Genomic DNA, 14,035 nt, shown 5'->3' on the forward strand with positions numbered 1-14,035 from the left:
TATTTTACTGCCATATAATCGAAACAGCCACTCGTATTTTCCAGCTACCCCTTTCTCCCTCTCACCCATCCCCCTCCCCAGTCCAGTTGCAGGCCCATTTCCTGAACCACGCCCCTTTCTTGGAATTAGGCCACCAGAGAGTCAATACATATACTTAGCCCAACCACAGATCATTATATTATTGCTTTATCATTTTGTCCAGTCACAAGTCCTTCATAACGAAAATCTCCTTGTTTGAAACAGGCCAGTTACAGAGCATCCTGCAGCACACAATTATGTTGTAATTTCTTAATGTCTTGAAGACATCAGACATATTAGCTCCACTGACAATGTTAGTTTGTTCACTATATCCTGGGGGGGGGGGGGGGCGAGGGGGGGGGGGGGAAGGAGGGCCTAAATTAGTCAACCATGAACCGTTTGAAATGATACTGCTGGTGTATTTTGCTAGATTTTCTATTTCTGATTTAGCTATTGTGAGCATTATGAGCCTAAACATAGGCATGTTAACCTTGTGTGCTCTATTTGGCTCTATTTCGCATTTTAACATTTATGAAAAACAAGATATGAAGTTTCAATCTTTTCAACGTCTAAATCTGTTGTGTTCTCGCCAACGGACGCAACTGGAACTGGCATGCTGTGACAAAATGGTTCAAATGGCTCTGAACACTATGGGACTTAACTTCTGAGGTCATCAGTCCCCTAGACTTAGAACTACTTACACCTAACTAACCTAAGGACATCACACACATCCACGCCCGAGGCAGGATTCGAACCTGGGACCGTAGCAGTCGCGCAGTTCCGCACTAAAGCGCCCAGAACCGCTCGGCCACCACGGCCGGCAATGCTGTGACAGTTTATGATTGGCTCCACGGGCACTTTGAAGCTTGCCGCCAACCCCAAGTTTGGCCCAAACAGCAATCTCCCGCCATCGTCAAAGACATGGATTTCCGTCTTGTCATAAGCAGTGGCCAAAGGCAGCAACGGGTTCATGTTTGGGTTGCCATATGACAGTTCTAGTACGGAGTTCTAGGATTGCTGTTCATAGCTACAGTTCATATCAGAGATCAACCTGTGAGCCACAGTCTTACAAGTAGAGTCGGCTATAGCCTTTGCATAGGGACATGTGATTGACAGGGTGGCGCCCAAGACTGCTCGTAGTCTTATTGACATTGTATTCAATAATGCATGCCTTGACAGGCCACTGCACAGCTGTATTTGTCCGCAAGCACATCCAACGAGTTACTGTACAACTTTATTTAAGTACCACAGCACAATAAAGTGTACATTTGTGTGTCATTAATTTGTTTGCGTTGTCGCATTTCTTCCGTCTCCGTTGGAACACCTAAATCCAATATGGCATGTGTAGGCCTTTCTACTAAGATCACCCACACAAATCAAAATCAGTAACCAATATCTGAGCCATCGATTGACTACAGTAAGAGCCTATATATGTAAACAAACAACGAAAACAGAATGGTTGGACTAAGAGACGATTTGGACAATTCAGTGTCGAATTAACAAGGTTCTACTCTATGTAAATCGCATTTTACGTCTGCGAGTGCATTCTTTCTTCCGAAAATGGAAGCAGAAGTTGTAGCCAATATTGTGTAAGCGATCAACCCATCTGATAGTTTACAGGTGACCTTCACTCAACCCCCTCAAACAATTATGGACTTATGGGATATAGCGTAACAGACTGAAGGGTTTAGGTATGTTGAGAAAGGGAGCCGTTTTCTCTGTGGTGCTGTAGGGCATTTTAGGTGAGATTTCCCACAGCAGAAGAAAGAACTGAATACGAGCACTAATGCGAGAATGGCTCCAATACAGTCGGATCGATGTGGCAGAAAACAACATATACTGCAGCATCATAGATTGATGAAACAAAGCAAATCTAAACCCATGTTAGTAGCCTTCCAGTCCACACCTTTTCCGGGCTTGCATACATGTTTTGTGTGGTTTGCAGGTACGTATTTGTTTATTATATCAGATATGAACCAGGTATATTATCAAATTGCATTATATGAGGGGTCGAAACAAATGACAGTACTTGAAACACATTGAAACCTGTTTGAATTGAACTGGGTGCCCTTTTGTCTCGCAACTGGGATGGCTGTTCTGTTCCAGCTGTTACATATGTTCTTTTCTGCTCTTATATTCTAATTGGTGTACCGTTATGGGGACGATTTAGTGATTGTTAGTAACTGTTAGCAGGAGCATGTGGCATAATTATGAAGAGGTATTCATACACCTTAGGAAAGTGAGGCTGATTCTTAAACTGAATAAGGTGAATGTCGAATTTCCCAAAATGAGTTATTATAGTAAATACACAAATTCCGATATATGCAAAAAGAGAGTAGAGCATTAAAAAGTATAGCTGGGTCTTCATGGTAAGACAGAGGAGTACAAGTGTGGCACATCAAGAAGTGCTGCAGGTGTCTGGGTTAGCTGCTGGCTACATATTGACGCATAACAATCAGGCTAACAGAGTAATATAGAGGATTACCACCCGACCGTAGCAGTCTCATGAATAATAATACATGTGGTCGAGGTATTTAAAAAAAAAATGTACATGTGACAGAGTAAAATGGAAAATAGTGCAATGCCAGTGGTTAGGAGAGAGCTGGGCACGATGCAGTGGTGACGTCCTGGCTACGCTCGAGGGCGCCAAGGAAACATCATTGACAATACCATATTTATTAGGCAGTAACGCAGGTTTGTCCTCCAAAGCGCTGGACTCAGCTGAGCCAGTGGAACAGTGCCTCGTCAGTGGCGTGTGCTCGACTTGCAGTCGTATGGCCAACGAACGAAAGCATCGAGTAGCAGTAGCTACGTCATGGACAGCCATCAATAGCGGATTCCGACAGCATCGAGCTCTACATATCGGTCTCCAAAGTGCTCTAACGGATGGCGAATGAACCGTGGTAAAAATTGCTGTTTTGAAGAGCGCGCAGCAAAGCGTAGTGTGAAGCAGTCGCCCTCCGTTTCTGGCGGTGGCGCCGCTGTGGCCATCGCAGCTTTGGTGTCTCCCTCTGGTGGGAAAGGTTGCCTGTTCACGTGGATTTAAGCGGCGCTATGAGCTCGTCAGTCTGGGAGTCGGTGCAGTGAGTCGACAGATTCAGTAGGAAGGCAGACACACGCATGTTAGTCAGTCAGCTCTAAGTCTCAGTCTCTGTTGGGTTGTGGGCTGAATCGGGTTCGTCGTTACTCCGCTGTTGGACGAGTTGGCAGTCAGCAGCAGGCAGGTCCGCACGGTGCAAGTACGCGCCGGGACCGTGGTCGACGCAGACGGAAGGCCGCTGCTCGATCGGTCGGCTGGTCGTCGGATGGCGACATGTGGTCTGCTAAGCACTGACTCCAGTATCAGTCGGGAAGAGTTGGCAGCAGTCGGGTCCGTATGGTGTTAGTATTCGCCGGGACCGATGTCGGCGAAGGTGGGCTGCCGTTGGTCGTTTGCTCGGCCGGTCGTCTTAGTCGACGACCACTTGGGTCCTCAGGATGAACACCATTTTGTGAGTCGGGATGTGGTTGGACCTTGTTGGTTCATTGGAACTGAGCAGCGACGTAGTCTCCACAGTGCGAAGCCAGGCCGGGGCTTTTGGCGGCAGGCACGCGCTGTTGCTTTTGGAGGCGCTAGCTGCGAGAGCGACTTTTCGCTTTCCTCCGAAGCAGGATCCTAAAGTTGAGTAATTAGTTAATTCTTTTTAAATCTCGACTGTTACGATATGTTATTTGTGGATTGTTGTTTCCTCAGCCGTTCACGCGTGTGGTAACAAGTGGTGTGTGTTGTTGTCTAGAACTCGCAGCGTTCCTCCGTAGTGATTTGACAGTTGTGACTTGTGTTTTCTGTGTTCTTTTAAACTTGTCTTGAGTGGTGTTTGATGCCTTCGTCTTGGTGAGGACGAGTTAGAAGGTGTAGGTATCTTGGTTTACTCGACATCGGCCGATATCCTCAGTTGTTTGTGCAGTTGGTTCTGACGGTTGGAAATTGGTCAGATTGTCGGTCGGAGAGTTAGTGTCTGTGTGTCGCTCGGAGCTACCTCTGTCATGTTTGTCGGATTTGGTGTGTTAACGAATTTATTGCTTGGAGTGTAACGGCTCAATACCTGAAATATGTTTTGATCTTGCCTATGATCTTGAGAGGCGGTATCTGTGTACTGTAGAGCATGTTAACTTGTTTGGCAAACCTTGTACAATTTTATATAAGATTGCATTTTATGGGCTTCTATTTAAATGGTCATTTTAGTATATAAAGTTACCACCCTTCCACCGTAAGACTTTCAAAAATGGCTCTGAGCACTATGGGACTCAACATCTTAGGTCATCAGTCCCCTAGAACTTAGAACTACTTAAACCTAACTAACCTAAGGACATCACACACACCCATGCCCGAGGCAGGATTCGAACCTGCGACCGTAGCAGTCCCGCGGCTCCGGATTGCAGCGCCAGAACCGCACGGCCACCGCGGACGGCCCGTAAGACTTTTCTTAGAAGTTAAAATCAAGTTGCACCTTCGGTGAGAAGTTAATATTTTAATTGTAGTGTTTTGTACCATTTCCATCCCTCCTACGGGGTGCTTAGTTTAGGTGCTCGTGTGAATTGTTAAAACTTTTAGTTTAAAGTAATCTCGTGTGTTGCAGATTTGCACCAGTGTAGTCTTTCAGAGGTTGTTGTGAGCGGTCGTGACTACGGCAGTGTCAAGGTTCTCAGCCCGAAAGCTCATACAGTCAAAAGTTTGTTCTTTCTGCCTCTGAATAAATTGTAACTTGATATTTAGAGGGTGCTTTCCGATTATAATTTTAAATGTGTTTCTTTTAAAAAATGTTTAGTCACCATTAAAATGAATAAATTACCATTTGTTTATGATTTCATCAGCTACTCCCTGGCAACTACTTCCACGCTCACATAGTGTGATTAAATGTGTTAACGTTCTTGACGAATCGCTAGTAAGTAGAATAAATTGTCAAGAAAATTCTTTGAAAATAAATCATTCACCGAAGGTTTGTATCCAAGAGTCTCACTCCAGGTCCACCTGAAGTTCTCGCTGACTTACTGGGGCCGGCTCTCAGCCCGTGTTCAGGAAGTGAGAGCCAGCAGCATCGGTATCTGCCACGGGGTGACCGGCAGTGGTGGCCACCCACTCGAAGCTGAATGATGGACAGCATTCAGGTCACGCGTCCAGCAGACCTGCAGTGTGATGGCGGCCTCTGCACCCCGTCAGTGTGGTCTCGGAAGTTGGCACTGCAACTGGCAACAGTAGCGTCCTTCCACCCGGATTTGTCGTTCCATAGACGAGCGAAGACAGCTACGCGAGTCGAGGATCGACCTCCATAGCCTTCTCTCTCATTCGACAGCTGCAACCGACACAATGGCTGTGACACAAGGTCTGTGACTGGACAATCGGCAATCAGCGCTCATCAATCAGAAATGAGATTTATTAAGGAGGATGGGATTGTTATATTGACGCTGCGTCGGTGGTGATGGCTATGACATCATGTGTCATACCTCGCTGTCAGCTCTCCTAGTGACTTCAGACTTTCAGAGGCTCTTTTCCGCTGCCTTTGCACCTGAATAGTTGTGTTGTACCTAGCATTTCTTACGAAACTCTGCTTTGTCACTAACATGACGATACCTCGTTTCCATGATGCCATTATGATTCGCTTGCTGACTTGGGCTCTCGGTCACTCCTCCATACTGTGATAGCTTCCGTGTTCGCAGCAACTCGCTCAGCATTTCCCCCTAGCTGGCAATCTACTAGTAATAGACACAGACGGTTCGGCTTCCAGGAGCTGCCAAGGTAGAAAAAAAAAATGTTCAGACTTGTGTGAAATCTAATGGGACTCAACTGCTAAGGCCATGAGTCCCTAAGCTTACACATTACTTAATCTAAATTATCCTAAGGACAAACACACACACCCATGCCCGTGGGAGGACTCGAACCTTCGCCGGGACCAGCCGCAGAGTCCATGACTGAAGCGCCTTAGACGGCGCCAAGGTAGAACTTTGATGAATTTTTAGTGTCCACCGGGGATACTATCCTGGGGCGTAACGATACACTGGTTAAAAATATTTCGTCAATTTTTAAGACCGAAAAGATAAATTTCAATAAGGTTAATTGGCTAAATGATCGACGTAAGTGGAACATAAAATAGATAACAGTGTGAGAATCGCTCATTTAATAGAATTATGGCAGATTGCCTACTTTTACAAGCTGTAATATCATGAAACTTCTTGGCAATTAAAACTGTGTGCCGGACCGAGACTCGAAATCGGGACCTTTACCTTTCGCGGTCAACTGCTCTACCAACTGAGCTACCCAAGCACGACTCACGCCCCGTCCTCACAGCTTTACTTCTGCCAGTACCTCGTCTCCTACCTTCCAAACTTTACAGAAGCTCTCCTGCAGTTCTGCAAGGTCCCGTGTTCGAGTCTCGGTCCTGCACACAGTTTTAATCTGCCAGGATGTTTCATATAAGCGCACACTCCGCTGTAGGGTGAAAATTTCATTCTTGTAATATCATGCATTATAATATTCGTCACACAGTAGAGATCATATTTAAATTTCCAATCATAGTGCCGTTTCACATAATTGTTTACCTTTAATGCATACATCGATACAAAAACATGGCGTAAAAGTAATAGCATCTTGGCATATTACAGCAATCGGTACCAGAAGGAACACGCCATAACTGTAGGTCTAGTTTACAAATTTAGGGTGGACACTAAGGGGAGAGAGTGGGATAACTGCGAAAGACTTATGGGAGAACTGAAACAAAACAAAAAGATACCAATGCTATTGATTACTGAAACATATGGTTCAAATGCCTCTGAGCACTACGGGACTTAACATCTGAGGTCACCAGTCCCCTAGAACTTAGAACTACTTACACCAAATTAACCTAAGGACATCACACACATCCATGCCCGAGGCAGGATTCGAACCTGCGGCCGTAGCGGTAGCGTGTCCAGACTGAAGCGCCTAGAACCGTTTGGCCACACCGGTCGGCTGCTGAAAAGAATCTGTCTTAAGTTCGCATAATGATTGTAGATAAATTTAAATAAAATGTCAAATATTAACAAAAAATAAACCTTTGGTGTCCAGGATTACCCCACAGAGCGTGCGGTAATTACGGATGATGTGCGGGGTGAAAAAAGACATAGCCTAATCATCACATGAGTCATAGTTAAATCCTCTTGATGTACCTTTACAACAAGTACAGTTTTTGTGGGCCCATAAAGGAAATTTTTAGCATTTTATCCAATCTTTAGTGGGCAGATCTTCATACCTTTCTTTACAAATTGGGCAAGAATACTCGTTCTCTGTCTCAGCTCCTTCACTGACCTTTTCATCTTGCGTGGTATGTTCTTTTCTTGAACCTTCGTCTTGTTGTTATCATCTGCAAATGCTTCACGGTCTTTCACACCTTTCCTACCTTTAGTGGTATGTACAGTCTTTTCACTTTCATCAACTGCTTCCTAGTGGTTTATTTATTTATTTTTTAATATCTTTCACAGGAGAACTGGTTATTATAGCTGAATGCCGTTTTCTAACTTTTTCTTTACGTTCCGGATGTGATAGTTTGCGAACATGTGGTCTAACAGTATCTTCAAATGACTTGATTTGTCCAAAAGAGCTACATGGGTCACTGTCCTATTTGTGTATCAAGTGTCACTGATTTTGGCACGTTCGATATCAATGCTACCTGTGCATCTGGGGACACTGATGCCACGTCTTTGAAATGTTCATCAAATTTAGTGGTATCTAAAAAGTTTTTGATAGTGTTGAGCCAAAGCAATGCAATATTTTTTAAAACAGTAAACCGCCAATTGATTGTATATTACTGTCTTTATCTTCCGTACTATCTACATTTCGGATTCTATGCCATTATCAAGTACAATGCTAAAAGTTGCTTTCTCTGTATTGCTGACGCGGTTGAAGGCTTTCGAGAAAAGTTTGACAACTTCATACTGTGTAACTCATCGGCCTACATATTGAAGACTTGTGCAAGTCGCATTCTCTGTTGTATGAAGGCTGGAGATGTCCAGAATACGACAGGTCCAGTGGTTGCATACGATGTGATGTATGCTGTATGCTGTAGAACAGATAACAATATTATTCCACTCTGGGTACAAAGCAGATAGCAGGCAAGATTAAAGTGACTTTGTCTAAAGGAAGTAGACTTAGCATAGGAGATGAACCGGTGCAGCCAATCTACGACCTCACTGATCCGATTGGATTCGCTAACTGCTGCTATAACATTAGCATTGCTGCCACGCAATAAATGAGCATTCATTCCCTTCCACTTAAAAATAATAATTAAAAAAAAAACATGAGAACATACTTTCCTGAAGCACAACATTCGCAAACAATTTTTGTTGTAGAGTCTCTTTCACCACTTCTTGCCACGCACACTTGTTTCTGGCTCTTTGGTGCTGAACAAGAGAAATGTCTGTCTCGTCAACATTGTAAATAAGGTTGGCATCAAAGCGATATTTTTCTGCAAAGCTTGCAAGCTTTTGAACATTTTTACTTGCATTTCATTAAAATCTGTAATTCTGTTGACGGGTGTGAATTCAGGTTCCCGCAGCGAAATATCAGGATGCTTTTTTTCTTTTTTTTTATCCATAGAACCAGTCTTTTCCTGACAATTTGGATATTTTGTCGAAATTAAGCTTCAAATTATTTACGTCAGCAAATTTTAAATCTAGTTTCCACACGATCTTTATGCATATTAAGGTATGTTCTTGTAATTTTCTTCCTTGCTCTTCGAAAGATATAGCCTTACGTCCAGATTTTGGCTACTGATAACTTCTTTCTTGCGATGGTGGTGTATAGCAGTTTTTTGAACACAGTAAGCAAATTTGTTCTTAATATCCTTAATGGCTGTCTCAAAGTCGTCTAATTTGCATTTGGTCTCCTTCATTCTTTGGTAATTTCGTGCCATCTAAAACTGATGTGATTAACTGTGGGGGAGTAGTTACGGACAGTCGGGATTATCCCACTTTTAAAGACCAGAATTATCCAATATATATGGTAACGCAAAACAATGTTTTCATTTGAGGTTAGGGTCGCATGGTACACGCAACCAGTACGTAAAGACGGTGCTTAATTGGACTTTAACTCTGAAAAACCACGGTCTTGTATTGTACTCATACGTGACATGAAATTGTTGAAAATATATGAAGTAAACATACCTCATACAGCGAGTACGGCGTCAATTCACTGACAGTTGTTTGCACTTCGTTCCAGATCGAATCGCGGTAACGCGATTGATGTATCTTCCATCCTTTTCTAACACAGCCAAACATACATATACGTCACTACCCTACATCCATGATCCCCCATTTTCGTGTACATATTTCAAAACGAATGCTCTCGTATACATTTTCCTATGAACTGATAACAGCGTGACACCCAGGAAATGGAAGACAATTTGCAACTGGTATAAATTTTGTTTATCAATGACAACGATGGGGGTATAAAAATTACAAGTGAGAAAACTGCTAACATACTATATATGTTCATATTTATAAAGACAAAATATTATCCATACCCGTAAGAAGACGTATTGGCGTTGTCCAACCTAGAGTACAGTTTTTTGTCGACTTAGCTAGAGGCAGACACTTATGGCGGTGGGCCTTACAGCTACAGTATACAACAATCTAATAAAATGTCAAAAGTCTTAGGGAGAAATAAATAAGTAATATCAAGATCATGATAACATATAACATCAAAAGAAATATGTTCTGTAATTCGGCTATGTGTTGTGAGATCTAAAAATAACCTAGGAAATCCTCCATACTTTGGAGCAACAATTCAATATAATTATCTAGATCTAAGTGAGAAAAACTAAAACTATAGTAACCGTAGTGAAAAAATGTAACTATTGACAAAGTTGTGTTACGTAAGTCAGTTATCGTGGTTAGAACAAGTGATTGTAAGTTGCTGTAGCATATGAATCTAAATGTACATGGGTACAGCTTACTCTCGTACAGTCACCTTGAGAATAGTGTTAACAAAGTGATTTGTTGGTTAATATACTGGAATAAACTAATTCAGATGAGTACAAATGTTGTAAAAAAATAACATATAAATAATAATGAATACAAAACTGTTACAAGACACAGAATGAAGCCTATGCTTGAAGATCACACTTACGTTAGCAGTGGGATAAAAAGAGCACCACCCCACGTTGCAATATTGCCAAACGTATTCAACATAGCGGATAAAAGATGGCGGACATTGATGTGACAATGTCACAGTGATGTCACTGTGGGAAGTAAAGATTTTAGTGGGAAAATAGGTCAATTGGGCTACCTCCACTAACATAACCCCCTCTCTTCCCCCCACCCTACCCCTCCCATCACCCACCCCTCCCCTCCCCTTCTCCATCTGGAAACTGGTGGGAACAGGACTCAATCTGTGCTGTGCTGATGGTTAGGATGGACATAAGGCTTTATTTTGTGTACGTCGTTTATTTAAACAATTTAAGTTGTAATTGGCAGTAGCTCCATCCATTGAGTTGACAACACCACAACCAGAGGACGCTAACGACCCTCCCACCTCTCCCCTCACGCAATGTAATGCAAGAGGGCGGTCTAGCTCTCAGTCTGTGTCTAGCTGCTGGACTGGGAAGACGGATGTAATTGTTTCCTGTGTTCAGTGGATATGATGTCTGTACTGAAGAAGGAGGAGTATATTAGCATCTGAGGACTGTGTCAATAGCAATGATATATGGTGAAGATAAATATGCCTCATTGAATAGTGACTATGCAGCAAGATGGGGCTAAGTTACACTACACAACTCATGCTGACTATTATATGTCCTGTAATTGCATATCGTTTGGTGAAAGTCCAGTCAGTCAGTCTTTCAAAGTGCAAGAGGCAAGACGATCGTCCCAGAGTCTCCACGGTCTCCTGGAAGAGAGGCCATGCGCTGGGTTCCCTGCTCCCCAAGAGTCTTCACGCCGGCTTACGGCACAGACAAGCAGTAGCCGCAGGCCAGCACGCTAAGCGCGTCATGTTGCATTGGAAACACCTGAAACACTCCTCCTTCCCATCCCCGATGCAGGGATACCCTTTGTCATTGAACACGAACTGCTTCAAGAGGTATTACATGTGGTGTGGTGGAATATTGCCACATATATATCTTTAAGATGTCACAGAAACTAAATGTAACACTGCGCAAAGGGAGAAAGCCTGGCAGATTACGTGAGAATATTTAAACAATTCCGATGAATTCCACCAAAACCTCACTTGAACACAGGCTCTAAAAAGATGGTGGCACACTCGTGAACACATGCCAGAGACACGCTGCGTTCTTTGTCGGAAATACGCTTGTCTTTGATCACAGGCTACTTCAGGAGTTACCAAATCCACCTTTATAGGTCTCTAAATACACATTTAAAAAAAAACGATCGGTGCACACCAGTTTGCAGTTTTGTGATGTAAACCACCACACTTGAACAGAGACTCTAAAAACTGATCGCTGCACACCTCCCACAACACTTCCCACGCTTTTGTGACAAACAGATCCCGTAACTGGTCATCTGCAACAACTGATTTTAAACACAAAAACTATGATATTTGGAAACTGACATAAATATCTCTGTAACTCTAAGAATATGACCCTTACCACTTCTCGAGCTTTAGCTGCCTGTTCGAAGGCACTCACACAGAGATAGAGGAAAAAAATTTCTGAGTCCTACAGCTGCTGCGGTGTTCACCACGTATCTGAAACGATGAGTGGGCTTACCTTATATTTGTTGCTGCTGCTGGAGTCAGGGACGTTATTATCCTCACTTCTGGAAGCACACACTGGTGTCGAAGCAAAGATGGGGAAAATCAGAAAAATTTCACATACAGAATTCGAAGCACTGTCCTGCAGAGGAGAAAAAATGCTGGAATTTTCGATGTCTACAACTGCTGGTCTGGAGATGCTCGAAACCAACAATGGCAGGTGAAGGAAAGCATCCCACCAGAGGAGGATGGTCTGCTTGGGCTTGAGTGTTCAAATAGAGAAGACATCAGATGACTCTCAGAACTTTCTGTACGGTAGATGATATGCAGCCATCTTATTTCAATCAGTCTTTAGAGGCTCCTGTACCACTCACAAGGGAAGTCCTGTTAATGGAGCATTCTAATTGATTCTTGCTGAGTTTACCCGTCAGACTGCTGCTGCTGCCGGTGTGCCAGCACTATCCGACATTTTTTGCAGACGAGCCGTTCAGTGGAAAACCTATTTTGTACAGATCGAATAGGAAAAACATACAGCAGTGACAGTGCACTGACAGTTAAACCCCGCATGCAAAAGTCATCCACAGATAATCAAATATGGAGATTACCGCCAAAAATGTTTCCTTAATTACCCTGCACTGCTTCCGTCGGGAAAGCATGGATATTTCAATGTGAAATCGATCTCCAATCAGGCTATAGCACCACCTATCATATCGATGTGGTAAACACACAATTCGTACCCAGCACCAGGCAAAATCATGACTTTTCCATCCTGCATATAGCTGTCGACCACCTGTCTGGCCGGCTGGTGTGGCCGAGCGGTTCTAGGCGCTTCAGTCTGGAACCGAGCGACCGCTACGGTCGCGGGTTCGAATCCTGCCTCGGTCATGGATGTGTGTGATGTCCTTAGGTTAGTTAGGTTTAAGTAGTTCTAAGTTCTAGGGGACTGATGACCTCAGATGTTAAGTCCCATAGTGCTCAGAGCCATTTGAACCATTTTTTTAACCACCTGACTTTCGTACACATACCGTGAAGACAGACAACCAGTCCTCGCAGAATTAAATATTTCCCGCGAGGTCTGTCGGTGATTCACCATGACCAACGGTCACGGGTCAACAACTAACCCCCCACACACGTTGGCACGACACACGATCAGAGCGCCCTCAGTGGACCGCAGTCACTATCCGAACTATAATACATAGGCTGGGCTCATTCCCCTCGGCACAAAAGCGTTAATGTTTCCGGCCCTGACCTGCTTGCTTGCTTGTTTACTGCCATGCTTTCCACATCCATCTCCAGACTCTGGGATTACAAGAACACATGCCTTTTCACGTGGTTTGTCAGAATACCGTAGTATTTACACGATACTTCTCGATATCAAGCACATAGCAATATCGCCTTCATAGCAGTATCGCTTGCGTATTATAATCCTGAAGATAAAGAGTGGTAATTGTATCTCCGGAAACTTTAGCGAGATGCAGCGAGGTGGAACATGCTTTAATCTACTGACTATCTAGAAACGTACCTCGTCTGCGAAGATCTTTACGTGAAAACTCGAAGAAATAGAGGGAACTGGTAGTTCCACTCTTGAATACTGATGTCAGTGACAGACCAGATTCAAATCATCCTTGTACTTTAGAAAGTCAACTATGAAATTTCTCATATCCAGAGAACCAGAAAAAGTGTCTTCCACCCATTTTTTAGCATCTGGATGCATACCACACACACCACAATCGATGTTCTCTCAACCAAATAAAGTCGGGAAATGTGTAGAAGCGGTCAAATGGACAATTTACATGGGAGGGAATAATGGTTGAGCGCAAACACAAGCCCATATTGAATCTTTTCAAATTTCCACAGAGAACACACACGATAACGAAGGCTGCCCAACGCATACTGAGTATCAGTTGGCTATTCACCCGCCTAGAGAGTGACAAGGTCAGGTCAGCTACACTCCTGTACCCTAGCTGATTCTTAGCTGAAGTGCACTGTATTACGAGCTTGGGTGAATGCAATATACAACTACAGAATGAATCGCATTTGACCCTGTGCAGGGCTGATTAGGTGTCTTAAACCCTAGCAAACTGTATTTACGATGTGGTTCTCTATATTCTCCGCCAATCACAACCGTGCGGTGTCAGCTAACAGACAGTTGTATAACTACATTATACTGTATTTCTGTTGAGTGTAGTGATACACGGGAGTTGACTGCTGTCTTCGATGCTTTCGTAGACAAAAAAGAACCCTCTGCCCCCAAACTTACCTACATCTTCGTTGAGGGTGACAGAATGTGGGTGGAGC

This window comes from Schistocerca americana, chromosome 4 (assembly GCF_021461395.2).
Source record: "Schistocerca americana isolate TAMUIC-IGC-003095 chromosome 4, iqSchAmer2.1, whole genome shotgun sequence".
NCBI lineage: Eukaryota > Metazoa > Arthropoda > Insecta > Orthoptera > Acrididae > Schistocerca > Schistocerca americana.